Genomic DNA, 14,441 nt, shown 5'->3' on the forward strand with positions numbered 1-14,441 from the left:
ACAGAAAAAATACTAGTTTATCTGTCGGAGAAACTTCTGCCTTTTGATCCTTTTAACAGACCACCTCAATAACTGCCTTCAAAACAGGTTTTCAGGGATTTGTGTGAGTTATAAATTCAGTCATGTATTCAGTTATTATGAAAATGCCCTGAGTGGTGGTTCTCAAGTACTAGAATGGATTTTAAGCTTATTTCTTCCTGCATATTTACAAAATGTCTATTTTTAAAATCAGATATAATTAAATGATCATTTTGTGACAATACCCTGTAAATACAGGCAGTAAAGCCTAGATCTATGCTTTTCAAATGGTAAAGTTTATTATCCTGTATAGTAGTCAATAGTCAGTATTTGCTCTGGTTCTGAAACAATGCCAGAAGTTTGAAGAAGCAGATATTGAGGCTGGTCCTTCCCATTGTGTTTCTGTGCGGCAGAGCACATTGTAAAGGCAGGTAAACCCTGAGCCAGGCATCCTTCCCATCTTGGCAGCCAGCCCTGCTCCACGCTCCAAGGGAAACTGGGAAGGTCCTTTTTAATGTGATCTGGAATAAATTGTTACAGGGCTTGTCAGGTACAGACTGCGTGCCAAAAATAATAATTGTGTACCTGTACAGTTTGTCAAGGACTGGGTTAACATGACATACAGCTTGTTCTTAAGGATTTAATTCTCTCCAAGACACTTCTCCTTTGAAAATGGTTGGTGGTAAAAGTAGGACAGGTTACCAGAATGAATGCATTGTGTTGGTGCCTTTCACCTGCCTGATACTTGCCCTCTTTTCATACCCTTGGCAAAAGTAAAGAGGGTTCAGAGTTTGAAATGGAGCTATTTTCCCCTTACTTGCCACAGACATTGTCTTAGATATTTGCTGTGCTCATTTCTCAAATCGTAGACATGAAGTCTGAGTTTTCCAAGTGTTTGAAATACTCTGAAATCAGGGATCCTGGTGTGGTGTGAGACACACTTCTCTGACTCTCAAAAACTTGATCTGGTTCTTACTGTGATACTTCATTTGCCACTTCAGAGCTTGTTCCTAGAATCCTTGATTCTGATGTTGTTCATTTTATTCTATGGATGTTTCTGCAGCCCAAAGTGAGAAGTGTTCTGGTTATTTTTGAGGCAGGAAGTAGTTATCTTGCTAGTCTCAAGACCCAAGAATTTCTCTTTCACTCATTTCATGCAGCATTTTATCAGGATTCTCTAATGTTTGGGAGCCTTATTCCTCATGTCTGTCGATCTACATAGTTGCAATATGACTTTAACATTGCTGCTTGATTTTTAGCTGTGATACTCTTCTTGGAGGCAGACAGACTTGTTCTGCTGCTTGATGTGTGATGTGTGGAAAGAAGGTGAGGGAGTGAATGGCAGAATACAGGGAAAGGAAATTCTGTCAGAGTGGAAGATCATCGAATCCAGGTGTTGGAGTCCCCATCCCTGGAGGTGTTTAAAAGCCATGTGGCCTTGGACAGTGCTGGGGGAATGGTTGGACTCGATGGTCTTCAAGAGCTTTTCCAACCTAAATGGTTCTATTGTTCAGTTTTATGATTCTGTAAATCAGTCAGAGATCTCAGTGCATTTGGAGAATTGTAGCATGTACTTGTTAGTCTGGCAGGACAGCAGAGAGAAGGTTGCTGGCTGTCCCTGCCATTGGGTGCCAGCAGGGTTGGAGCTGTGTTGTTCTGCCTGCAAGTAATGTAAGGGTTGATAGAGAAAATGATCATACTCATCAACTGAAGAAACAAAAAAAGACAGTAAGGTCTGTATTATGTATACTATGACATTCTTACATAGTCCAAAGGTATTCCATGCTGTTGCTTTTAAGCTTCTGTCTTGCTGTAGCCAGGCACTTCATATTATTATAAGTGGAAATTGTAATGAAGGAGGTGGCTTTAGATTTGAAACAGAACCAACAAAACAAGAGGAGTATTAGGGAAAGAGGATCTTATTCTGGAGTTAGAAAGCTGTACATCTGGACAATAGGCAAAAACGACCACCAAGACTGGAATTTAATTTGTCGCTGTGATCATGATTGCTTGTAAATCAAAAGACACTACTTTAAAAATGTATTAAAATCTGTAGTAAAGTGTCCTGTGGGACTAGGACATGGGCAGGCTGGAAGAAAGAGCCAGTTCCAGGAGCAGCCTGTCTCCTGTTAGACTTTACTGCATTTTCTTCTTGGAACTTTACAGCCCTGGGTTCCTTGGCAGGTTAATCATGATCGAGGAAGTATTTTAACCTGATTTCCTCTCAAAATGCACTAGATTTGCTGTGAATTTCCAATTACCAAGAAAAGCAGTTCAAATACACATATTTCTTAAGGGGCTGGTTTTTGAGTCTTATATTGTCCTTTGTTTTTCTACGTTAGGAAGTCTGTTATCCACAGTTATTGAATTTAGCCAGCAGTGGTGGACACAGATTTGTCCCATGATGCCAAAACAGAATATGTATATTTATACTCCTAATCTGCTTTGCCATCAGAGTACAAACATCTTAATGAGAAAGTGTTTTCTGCCAAGGAAAAACAAAATTGTACTTTGTATTATGTGAAGTATTTCAGGGTATAGGTTTCTAAATTAAGTAGCTCTGAAACACTTAAAATCTGCTTAGCAATACAACTGAATAGACAGTCATAATTTAAACCTCACCAGATGCTCTAATGACTCCTTCCTTAATGTGAGAATTAATTCCATTTCCATGCAGGCTTTTTCCTAATCCTATTCTGAGCAGAGACAGCCAATTGTTTTAAATTCTGAAGACTATTTCTGTGAAAGAATGAGCTGAGAATATTCAATGTAGTGCACTTAAGAGCTCAGTAAAATGCAACTTCATAATGTTGGGAAATTTGTATCACATTCCAGCAAAGCATGAAAATTGTCAGATTTGTGTAAATCTATCACAAGCAGCTGCTGGAAGTTAAAAATAGAAGTAATAGATGTTACCAAGTAAGATCCAGGCCTCACTTAGTGTTGCATGTCCTCTGTTGTAGATTACCCTAACTCTGAAATCCTTGCCTTCTCGGATCCCTGTATGGGCCATTCATTGAAGAGCTGGACTCAATGATCCTTGGGGGTCCCTTCCACTTCAGAATATTCTGTGATTCTGAGATTCTCTATGCACTGCTACCTGGGGTTTGTGTTTAATTACTCAGAGCTGTTTCATCAGCAGATTGCTGAGGGTGGTACTGCACTGCACTGTGGAGTGCTGCTGTTTGTAGTATCTTAAAATTACATTTAAATGTACCTGCGTAGTAGTGCAGGTATTTAGTTTGTCATTTAACACTACAAGTCATTTGGTATTAATTCCTTTAACATATTTGGAGATAGCTTTTGTTCATGATATCTGGGTTTTCTGCAGCTTGCCTGGCTGCTGTAGTATATGGAACACTTGCAGGGTCTCCCTCAGATCAGCTCTGTCCTGGCATCTCCTCTCCATATCATTCTAATAAAATTAGTGACTGATCACTCCAGGCAAATACTTTTCCTATAGCTTCATGTGTTGGAATGTTTACTGTTTCCTAAGCAGGCATATGCCACTAGAGGTTGCCATGCACCTCATTAATTAGACCTGGACTTTTAACATTAAGTGACTTCATGGGGCTAGAAACACCATCCAGTTTTCCTTTTTTTCTATATTATCACCAGAGCTACTCGTGTACAGAGCTGTGTGAGACACTTTGAACTCTATTGGTTACACTTTTGTTGATTTCTTTGGTAGTCACAGAGGTTTCAGTGGGAGTCCGGGAGTGGTATGAGGAAAGAGGTTTGTGTCAATTCTCCTGATGCTGGTGTAAGTCGAGTGGAATTAGAGAAGAATGTGTGCTTTAAAGGGGTGCAGATCAGAGACCTGAGTAACCTGCATGCTCTGGGGTGCAGTAGGATGTACTTGAGTGTCATCACAGCCCTGCTGTACCTGCTTGAAGAGCAAAGCTGGAGACATATGTACCAGCTGTAAATGTTGTTTTTCTCTTTTTTTTTTGATAAGTTGTGAGTAGTGTCCTTAAGCATCAATGCTTGTAAAGTCTGACTGCACTGCACGAGTTCCTCACATCTGAGAGGAGGATGAAGCCCTGAATTCCCTTTTTACTCTTCAGTAGTCTTCATCTTTTTGTAGAGTTGATTATGTTTCTTAAACTACTGTGAAAATTGCTGTCCTTGATGATATGTGCTGCTGTATTTGAGAAGTTTCAGTTACCCAACCAAACCATTTATTTGCTTTATGGTTTTCTATGTTAGTAATTTAATTTCTTTGGTATGGTTTCCTCTTACAAAAGTCTGATGGGATTTTCCAGAGTAAAAATGTTTATGACTGTTGTTTAGGAAAAAGAGTACAGGATGTTACTTTAAACAGTGCTTTTTAAGCCCCTTTTATGCTGAACTTAAAATTGTCTTTAAGTTGTAATGTGTGCGTTTCTACAGGAGCATTGTATTGCTACTGAAATGTATTTCGTACAATCCCGGAATAGTTTCAGTGGGAATGGATGCTAAAACTGATCTCGTTCCACCTTGCCTTCCAGGGACAGGGACACCTTCCACTAGACCAGATTGCTTGAAACCTTGTCCAATGTTTACCTTAAAGTAACTATAAATAAAATTTTTCTTTTTACCCAATACAGCCCTGCCCTCTGGCACTGGAAGCCATTGCCTGTGTCCTGTCCCTGCATGCCTTGTCCCCAGTCCCTGTGCAGCTCTCCTGGAGCCCCTTCAGGCCCTGCCAGGGGCTCTGAGCTCTCCCTGGAGCCTTCTCTTGTGCAGGGGAGCAGCCCCAGCTGTGCCAGCCTGGCTCCAGAGCAGAGGGGCTCCAGCCCTGCAGCATCTCCGTGGCCTCCTCTGCACTGGCTCCAGCAGCTCCACGTCCTTGTGCTGTTGGAGCCCAGGGCTGGGGCAGCTCTGCAGGTGGGGTCTCACCTGAGCTCAGGGGCACAGGGGCACAATCCCCCCTGCCCTGCTGCCCACGCTGGGGGATCAGCCCAGGGCAGGGGGGTTCAGGCTGGGGCAGGTCCAGCTCTCACCCACAGCACCCCCAGCTCCTGCTCCCAGGGCTACTCGTGATCCGTTCTCTGCTGAGAAAAAATTGTGTGAATCGCTGCGTTTCAACAAAGAAAAAAAATGCTTATAGAACAGCAAGACCTGTGTGATATGACCTGTATTAAAGGCTACACTAAACTGAAAAATCTGAAATTATTAGTGTGTGTGAGTGTGATGAAATTAAAATTTTCCAATTTCCAGTATTATAATTTAGCTGTGCCAATAATGAGATGCAATTGATGGTTCAAAATTCTCTAGGCTCCTCACGTAGGAAGATAAACAAATTTGTCTTCTGCACAACTTTAATCTGTGAGCATTCTGATTTTCCTGCCTTTTTTCATTGATGTCCACAGTGTTTTTGGGAAGCTCTTTAGCAGAGAGCTTCCTCTTTCATTGGAATATAGCAGTGGGTTAGTTGGAGCAAAGAACTAGTGAGATGGAGTTCTTAAAATCAAAAGCGCTTCTTAAGGGGAAAAACTTGGAAGCACGATCCAGGTTGCTGCATGGATGCTTCAAACTTGTTTGCTTTCTAATTTAATTCTCATTTGGAAATTGTGGGTATGGAACAGAAGTGTTTCTTCTTATACAGGAGTTGTGATTTTTAGATTATAAGATTTGAGCTAAGTTGGCATTTCAGACTTCAACTGAGATGTCTAAATTGAGCAAATAAAATTAGGTGAATAGAGTATGCAGTAGTTTTGTTAAACTCATCATTCTGGCATCTTTCTTACAGCAGAGTAATGAATGGGGTTTAAGTAGAGCAGTTTTTCAGATAAAAAACTTCCTAAAATTGTTCCAGATTTGGGAGTTGAAGCCCTGTGACACTAGGAAACCTAATTTTGAAAAACTCTTTAATTTCAGGAATGTCAGCTTTCAGTGGTCAAAAAGCAAGACAATGCTAGTAGGATGTTCAGTGATTAATTTATAATCTATACAGTTATTAACACATAACATGAAAATTGGTTCCACCCCCCTTTATTCCTTCTCCCTTGGTCCCGTTGGAACACGGGATTTATGTTACTTAGAGCTGTAGAGCTCTGGGGATGGTTTGGAACACACAGGTTTGCATCACGCCATGCACACCAGGAGCCTGGGTAGGCTGTAATGGCACTGTAGGAACGATCAATAGACAAGGGTTTTACAATCAGGGTTCAAATCTTCATCTCTTAATTGGGCCATTAAATTAAATCTTCAGTTTGCTGATCTCTTAATCATAGCAGAGAAGTGTTCACAATGGCAGGCCCTAGAGAAAAGAGACTGCTCCTGCTCCCACGGCAGCACAGAGAGACTTCACAGGTTAAATTATAACATAATAAACGATGGAGCTTCTTGGAATTAGTGCCCTGTGGCCAGAGCTGTTAAATACTGAACCCTCTAAGCATCAGCTTTGTACTGCTCAATAGTAAACCCTCTGAGCATCAGCTTTCCCATTCCTCTTTGAACCAAATGAAAAGAAGAAAGGCAGGAATTGAGGGCAATGAATAGTTTCACTAAAGCGGTGAAATCTGCCTCTGCAAGTAACATGATGGGAATAGTCAAAGATCCCTGCTTTCTGATAGTGAAACTTAAGTACCTCCAATCTGAGCTGTTCAAGAATAAAAGATAATTTTTGGTCATCTTTTCAATCACATATGGGTTGTGCTAGAAAAAAAAATAAATTTCAGTGATAGTTACCACAATAGTATGACTATTTTCTAAATTATCTAAATGTGATCTTTAACCTCAAACTTATGTTAATTTCACAGTCAGTCCAAGAAGCCTTACAGCCCTACGCTCCAATTCCCTGCTTTGGGGGAACCTGTTGGTAGAAGCAGTGGCTTTTAGTAATTTCTATCTCTGATTATTTTCATTCAGACATCGTGTCACTGAGGTGAACAGGCAAAGAGCATCTTTCTGTGGGTATGGCTTTAGGTTATTTATCTACTGCTTAACCAGCTTGTTTAATTTTCTGTGTTTGCTTTAAAGCAGTAGCTGATTACCTGTTCATCTCAACAAACTTACTTTGTCATAACAATACTTGCACTGGTGAATTTGTTACTTTGAAAAATCTGTATTGATTTTTCTGTCCATCCTTCACTTGGGTGGTGTTTACCATGTGCTGTGAGATATAGGTTGTAGCAACAAATCCTCTTCAGAATGGAAGGATGCAGAACTGACTGGTTGACTTTGGCTCAAAATAAGAATTAAAATCTTCAAAGACAATTTAGTGCTTCTTAACTTTGAAATAGTTCGTAACATTTTTGTTCAGAAAAGAAGGCATTTATTGTCTAACCTGGATATGAAATAGCTTCCCACTTCCAGAGGGCAGGGCTGGATGGGATATTGGGAAGGAATTGCTGGTTGGGAGGGTGGGCAGGCCCTGGCACAGGGTGCCCAGAGCAGCTGTGGCTGCCCCTGCATCCCTGAAGTGTCCAAGGCCAGGCTGGACAGGGCTTGGAGCAGCCTGGGACAGTGGAAGGTGTCCCTGCCATGGCAGGGGATGGCACTGGATGAACTTGAAAATGTCTTGCAACACAAGCCATTCTATGATTCTATGATGAAATGATACTCTGCTTTATACTGAGGGGTTTTTTTTAACTCCTATGCAGTGCAGCAAAAGTGGTAATCCCATTTTTATTAAGCATTCCAAGTCGAGTGAAAAGTAATGTCTTCTCAGAAAAAGGGCCTTCGTGATATTTTCATGCTCAGGCCATGTTTGAAAGAGGATACTGTGGAAATGGAAGATCAAGCAACATCAAGCCCCTGAGCCAAAGCTTTGCTTCTCACCTGTGGGCTGCCAGTAGCCAAGGCTGTGTGTGCAGTAGGACACATTGTTTGAGCTGCCCAGTGAAGCCTTGGGCAGCTTTGCCTTCCCTTCTTGGAGCTGTGCACAGGCTCCCTACCCTGTGTGCAGTGCTTTTCATACCCCTCATTCTCTGCTCTGTTGCTGTTACTCCTCAAACCTACAGAGGGTCTTGAATCCCTGGAGTGCCTTTTATTGGGAGACAGAAGAGATTTATAAAGATCTGAATAGCGTTAAATAAAAGAAACATATGCTGGCCTTATTAGTAGCTTGTTGACCTAGATTAGCTGTGGGGAAGCTTATAAGCTGATCAGCCATTCCAAAATTGGGAGGTGTCATTGCAATTAGTAGGAAAGGCTGTGACAAAAGGGAAGACAACAATTGTTCTGACAAGGGAAAAGAGAATATTAGTAGCAAATGGGCTCTTGCTGGCATGACTTAGGGATGTAAATAGAAAGAAGTTAATTTTTTAAGAGGAAAGAAGCATCCTTTGTTATAAGAATTGAGTGTAGTTGTGGTCAAATGTACTAAAATGCTGCTTTAGCTATGTCAACAGCAAGAGGAGTATCCCATGTGTTCTCGCCTGTTTTTGCCTGTGTGTAACATATGGAGGTGAGGTTTTAGGCTGATATCAGCTGTTTCCAACATGGAAATATCATTGAACTTGGTTTAAGCCTGGTTGAACCTGCTGGGGATTCTGAGCGGGCATCTGATGGGACAGTAATACCCTCGTCCCCCATCTGGCATGAGCAGTCGAGTGCCCCACGTGCCATTGGAAGTGTTTGCAGCCAGGACCCCCAGCTCACGGGTCATGGGGGCTCCCCAGATGGACAGATTGGATCAGGGTGAGCCATGGAGGGCTGCTGGGGAAGCAGTTGCTTCTCTCTGTGTCAGGGTACTCTCACGTGGAGCAGAGCTGTTAAACTGTCTTACCTTCTGCTCTGCAGTTAATGGCCACAGCACTCCTTAAAAATGACAGTGTGATTGCTGATTTGGCTTAAAAAGATATTTAGTATCAGAATATGCACCACTCTGAAACTTGGCTTTGTACAAGGTGGTTTGCTCTTCCACGGGCCACTTTTTGTGTGTCTGCTGACTTGTAGGCAGCAACCAACAGGATAATTCTCTCATTTTCAGGGGCAAGACTCTACTACAGCTCATTTGTCTTCTGCCATTCAAAAACTTGTGTATTTCAGAGTCTTACAAACTGCAGGTCAATGCCTGGCAGGATGTGTGATTCAAATCAGCGTAGAACTGAGGTGTGTTGAAGACCTTGATCCCTGTTTCAGGGCTTCCAGAGCATCACATGTGTCACACAGAGCTGAAATTAGGAGGAAGAAGGCCCCATTGCGACATTTGTAATTATTATGAATGGTCCATTCCTTGTTACTGTGCCACATAAGCTCTTTGGAAACAGTATAACTTGATACAGGGTTCAAATTGGGGAATTAAACTTTTCTTTTTTTTGGTGGAACCTTGGAACCGTTGATCTTGTGAATCTCTTCTGATAGAGAAGGAGAAATATCCGAGGAAACCTGTAGGGAAATAACTGTTTTTGCAATAGACTTCCAGTGTTGTTTTACAGATTAATTTGCAGAGTAGACTGAGGTTGTTCTGAGTTGTGTCACTTCAGTTTTCTGCATGTTTAATGGCTGTAGAAAGGAAAAACGAGTAAGCAAGTATGGTTATTCCAGTCCTGCTAGTGCAATTTTGATTTCTTTTCGATAAAAAAATGTTAAGGCCACTTAAATATTTGCTGGGTTGTGTCCCACTGCAGTATTTAGGATTCAGGTGTCTAATGTGGGGTTGCAGAATGGTTTGGGTCGGAAAGGTCCTCAGAGATATCTAGGTGTGGTCCTTACAGCTTTTGTGTTGTGAAAGGACTGTTTTATGACAATAAGTTATCCTGCATAAGATTTTTCTGAGATTTAAAAAAAAAAAGTGAATTCTGATATTCTTTTAGAAACTATTATTTGCCATTCTGGTAGAATCCTAGAAACTGAAGTCTTGTCTTCTCAGTTTGTTTTTGAGTGGAACATATTTATGAGACAGTGTTCCTTAACAGAAATAGAGGTGACTCAAGAAAATTACTTGCTTGAACCTGTAATTTATCCTCAGTTACAGGGTGTTTGGCTCATTAATGCTTTATTCTGATACAACATGTACTCCTTCCTTTTCAGAAATTTTCTCTTTGGAAAAAACTGTGCACTGTGATCTAAAGAAATGAATAATGAACTTTTAAGGATTGATCTGACAAACAAAAATTTATTCTAAGTAAATATTACTATGGAACAAAAGTATAGCCAAAAATATAGCATTAGTTATGTTTTTTTTACCTTGTCAGGCTACTGCTTATTTCACATTTTAACTGATGTCATTATATATGTCTAGTATTTTTCCAGCTCTGCACTACAGTGAACTAGTGTTCGTCTCCACTTGTGTGAAGTCAGGATAGGTATGAGTGGCTGCAGGGAGGGAAGCAGGGCTGTGTAATACCCAACTGACCTGTGTCAGTGCCCACCAAATGCCTCCTGAAAACTTTCCTTTCCACCACACATGGAAATTTTCAGTTTGTTCAGACCCCACGCTCAGTGAGGATTTTCAAATAGGCTTTATAATGGATTTTGGGAATAGAAAATAACAGTTTATGAAATTTCTGAGCCTCCTAAGTACTCAAATGGAGCTATTTCCTACCACCATGTACTTTCACTGGCATTTTTGTGGCTCTCAAAGACAATATTGCACATTGAATCATCTGACATTTGTAAATGGAAGGTGAAAGTATAGGTACAGGCAAAATAATCAGGATTTAACAACTTTAATGTGCAGCAGGTCTTTATAACCCTTGAATGACTCAGCCGATTTAATGGTAATGACCTTCACCAAATTTAGGAAATAACAGGCTTTTAGGTAAAGTAAGTGCACTTAGTTTTGCAATGAATAAACAAATTTCCTGTAAAGTTGTGTAGAGGGATACTCCTGTCACTTTTTAATTGTGTGTTGGGGTGTGTTTCCAAGTACTCCAATTAGAAGGGGCTGGGATGGATGGATGAATGGATGGATGATTGATGGATGGATGGTGGATGGATGGAGGGATGATGGATGGATGATGGATGTTGGATGATGGATGGATGGATGATAGATGATGGATGTTGGATGATGGATGTTGGATGATGGATGGATGGATGATGGATGATGGATGATGGATGGATGGACGATGGATGGACGGATGATGGATGGATGGATGATGGATGATGGATGGTGGATGGATGGATGGATGATGGATGGATGATGGATGGATGGATGGATGATGGATGGACGGATGATGGATGGATGAATGGATGGATGATTGATGGATGGATGGTGGATGGATGATGATGGATGGATGATGGATGGATGATGGATGTTGGATGATGGATGGATGGATGATGGATGGATGGATGGATGGATGGATGATGATGGACGGATGATGGATGATGGATGGATGATGGATGGATGATGGATGATGGGTAGATGATGGATGGATGATGGATGGATGATGGATGGATGGATGGATGATGGATGGATGATGGATGGATGATGGATGTTGGATGATGGATGGATGGATGATGGATGGATGATGGATGGATGTTGGATGATGGATGATGGATGCTGGAAGGATGATGGATATTGGATGGATGGATGGATGATGGATGGATGATGGATGGATGGATGGATGATGATGGATGGATGATGGATGGGTAGATCATGGATGGATGGATGATGGATGGATGGATGGATGGATGATGGATGGATGGATGGATGGATGATGGATGTTGGATGATGGATGGATGATGGATGGATGATGGATGATGGATGGATGATGGATGATGGATGGATGTTGGATGATGGATGATGTATGGATGATGTATGGATGGATGGGTGATGGATGATGGATGGATGATGGATGGATGTTGGATGATGGATGATGGATGGAGGGATGATGGATGGATGGATGGATGGATGGATGGGTGATGGATGGATGATGGATGGATGTTGGATGATGGATGATGGATGCTGGATGGATGATGGATGGATGGATGGATGGATGGATGGATGGATGGATGGATGGATGGATGGTGGGAGAGGCAGCATGGCTCAGACACTGCTGCCCCCAGTGCCATGCCCTATCTTGGAGCTGTCCCGAGATAGAGTATTTTCCAGGTTCAGGCAGACGGAGATGCAAATGCCTCTGTTAATGAGGGTGTCGTAGCATCCCTGTAATCTTGTGCAGAGTCTGTGAAGTATGACAAGTGTCTAGCCAAAGGATAAAAGCAGAGGAGGTTTCCAAAATAGCGTTCCCATAGTAGCATCTCTTAAGCTGCCAGGAATATGTACCTTCCAAGTAACCAGTGCATCTGGGTGATTAAAGCCTTTGCCTTTGTCTGAAACATCAGAACTGAATAGACACTTCCTCTGAGCTCTTTTATATCTTTTTTGCTTATGGGTCATCAGTTATTTCTGTCTGCTTTTAATTTATAACTCCTTTTGTTCTTTCTGATGGAACTTCTTCTGTACAGAAGTAATTTGGCCTTTCTGTAGAAGAATCTCATATATTTCTCATTTTGTTTTCAGTCTATCAGACCTCTCCAGAACTTATTTGGCTTTCATTTCTTTGCCCTCCTTCTCTATAAATACTTCCATGCACAAAGATAATACTCTTCTCATAAGCCTGTTGTGTACATTTGGCCAGTTCTGTGACAGAGTGCTGCTTCAGGGCATGAGAACTTACATCTGTGGCACATTATCACAAATAATCGCTTCTTAAGCATTTAAATAATTTTCATCCTTTTCTATGTTGTTATGTCACCTTTAACCCCAGCATGACCCCTCGCTGTCAAACTGCTATTTTGCAGTAATGTAATTTAAAATCCTGTCATCACTTTATGATGTAAGATATGAATTTAGGGATACTTGCATCTGAAAAGAGGGCCTGCAGGAATTAAGTATTTTTAGAAATCTATGAGAATGTTACTTAGAAGAGGACATTAGGTGGGGATGAGGGAGGAAGGAAAGTGCCAGCACTGGATCAAGTCAGAATTACTGGAGAATTGACATATCCATGTCCACAGCACTTGGTAAAACACTTGTGCTCGTGCAGGGCCACTGTGTTGAATCACATCTGGAAAACTGCACCCAGGTTTTGGACCTCCAGATGTAGCAGAGGAACTTGGAGGGAGTTCTGTGGAGGGCAGCAGGATGGCTGGGAGCTGGTGTGGGAAGGTGGGCTGGGGGCACTGTGCTTGTTTAGCCTGGAGGAGAGAAGGCTTTGGGGCAAGGCTACAGCAGGAGGTTCACAGAGAAGGTGAGCAGCACTCCCATGTGTGTGAGAGGGCTGCTGAGGAGATGGAGCCAGGCTCTTTAGACAGAAGGGCATGGCAGGAGGATAAGAGAGAATGGACAGGAGCTTCCAGGCTGAGGGAAGAATGCAGTTTTTCATAGTCATGGCAGAGTTGGCACAGCAGCACAGGAAAGTTGCAGAGTCTCTCTCCGTGGAAGCTTCTGAGACTCAACCAGATAAACCCCTGCTCAGGTGTGGATACAGTTTTAACCCTGCTTTGAGCAGGGCTAGGTCTCTTTCATCTTAATTACGACTCTAATGTAAGAATAATAATTTTAAAAATGCTTAAAGAGTATGAAAAATGAGGGATTTCTTAAGGAGTTTAACTGTACTAATACCACAGTGTCAGAAACTCGCCCCAAAGAAGCCTGGAACATCTTTTCTTGAACATGGGCATGTCAATCTTTCAAAATGTTTTTGGTACTGAAAAACAAATAGTAGTTAGATTTCTGCTGTAGTTCATCAGTATCCTAGTTCATCGTGTCATCAGTGGCAGAGTACTAAACAGAAATTAAAAGTTCAACCCAAAATTCTATTTTTTTTTGATGTATGTGATGCATTTTACTGTTGCAAGAATCACAGAATCCTAGACTGGCCCATGGTAGGAAGGGATCCTAAAAATCATTTCATTCCAACCCTCCTGCCATGGGCAGGGGCATCTTCTACTAGACTGGATTTCTCCAGGCCTTGTCCAACCTGGCCTTGAGACAGGCAGAGAGATGGTTTGCCTCTCAGCTCTTTATGCCTTATGAAATAACATTAATTGGTGATATTTCAGGCAGAACAGAAATCAGTTCTCATGGAGTGGATGTTCTAATAAGATGTTGTTATGATATACTGGATGTTTGAGTACAGGATGTATTTTAGTTGTGTTTGTCTTTGGTAACAGAAGAGTAGTGACTAATAGAACTTCCTAGAACACAAATTATCAAACATGAATGCTAATAAAATGTTCACTGCATGTCGTGACGTTCTGCCCACGTGTACAGAGCTAGTTTGGTGTGTTGACTAACATGTACTAGTTTAATTAGCTTATACTTTCATTTATTTTTCTTTTAAAGACTTTCATATTGGCTTTCCTGTAGAGTCGTGTTGTAACATATCTGCCTTTTGAAAATACAATGATTAAGTCTTCAAGCTTAGGGAAAGATGTTATTTGCTGTGCATTTTTCAAATTCTACCGCAGAAACAATATGACCTAAATATTTAATCAGGCTTAGTAGAATTGGCTTTTTTTATTGCTGCAGATTAATCTAGTTT

The 14,441-nt window shown here is 41.4% G+C and overlaps 1 protein-coding gene across 4 annotated transcripts in view; it reads left to right on the forward strand.

Moving 5' to 3' along the window:
* The window catches only part of DYM (dymeclin), a 210,249-nt gene that overhangs the window by 94,812 nt on the left and 100,996 nt on the right, over nucleotides 1–14,441 (forward strand). The gene's annotated exons all lie outside the window — the stretch shown is intronic.

The sequence above is a fragment of the Catharus ustulatus genome, chromosome Z (assembly GCF_009819885.2).
Source record: "Catharus ustulatus isolate bCatUst1 chromosome Z, bCatUst1.pri.v2, whole genome shotgun sequence".
NCBI classification, from domain to species: domain Eukaryota; kingdom Metazoa; phylum Chordata; class Aves; order Passeriformes; family Turdidae; genus Catharus; species Catharus ustulatus.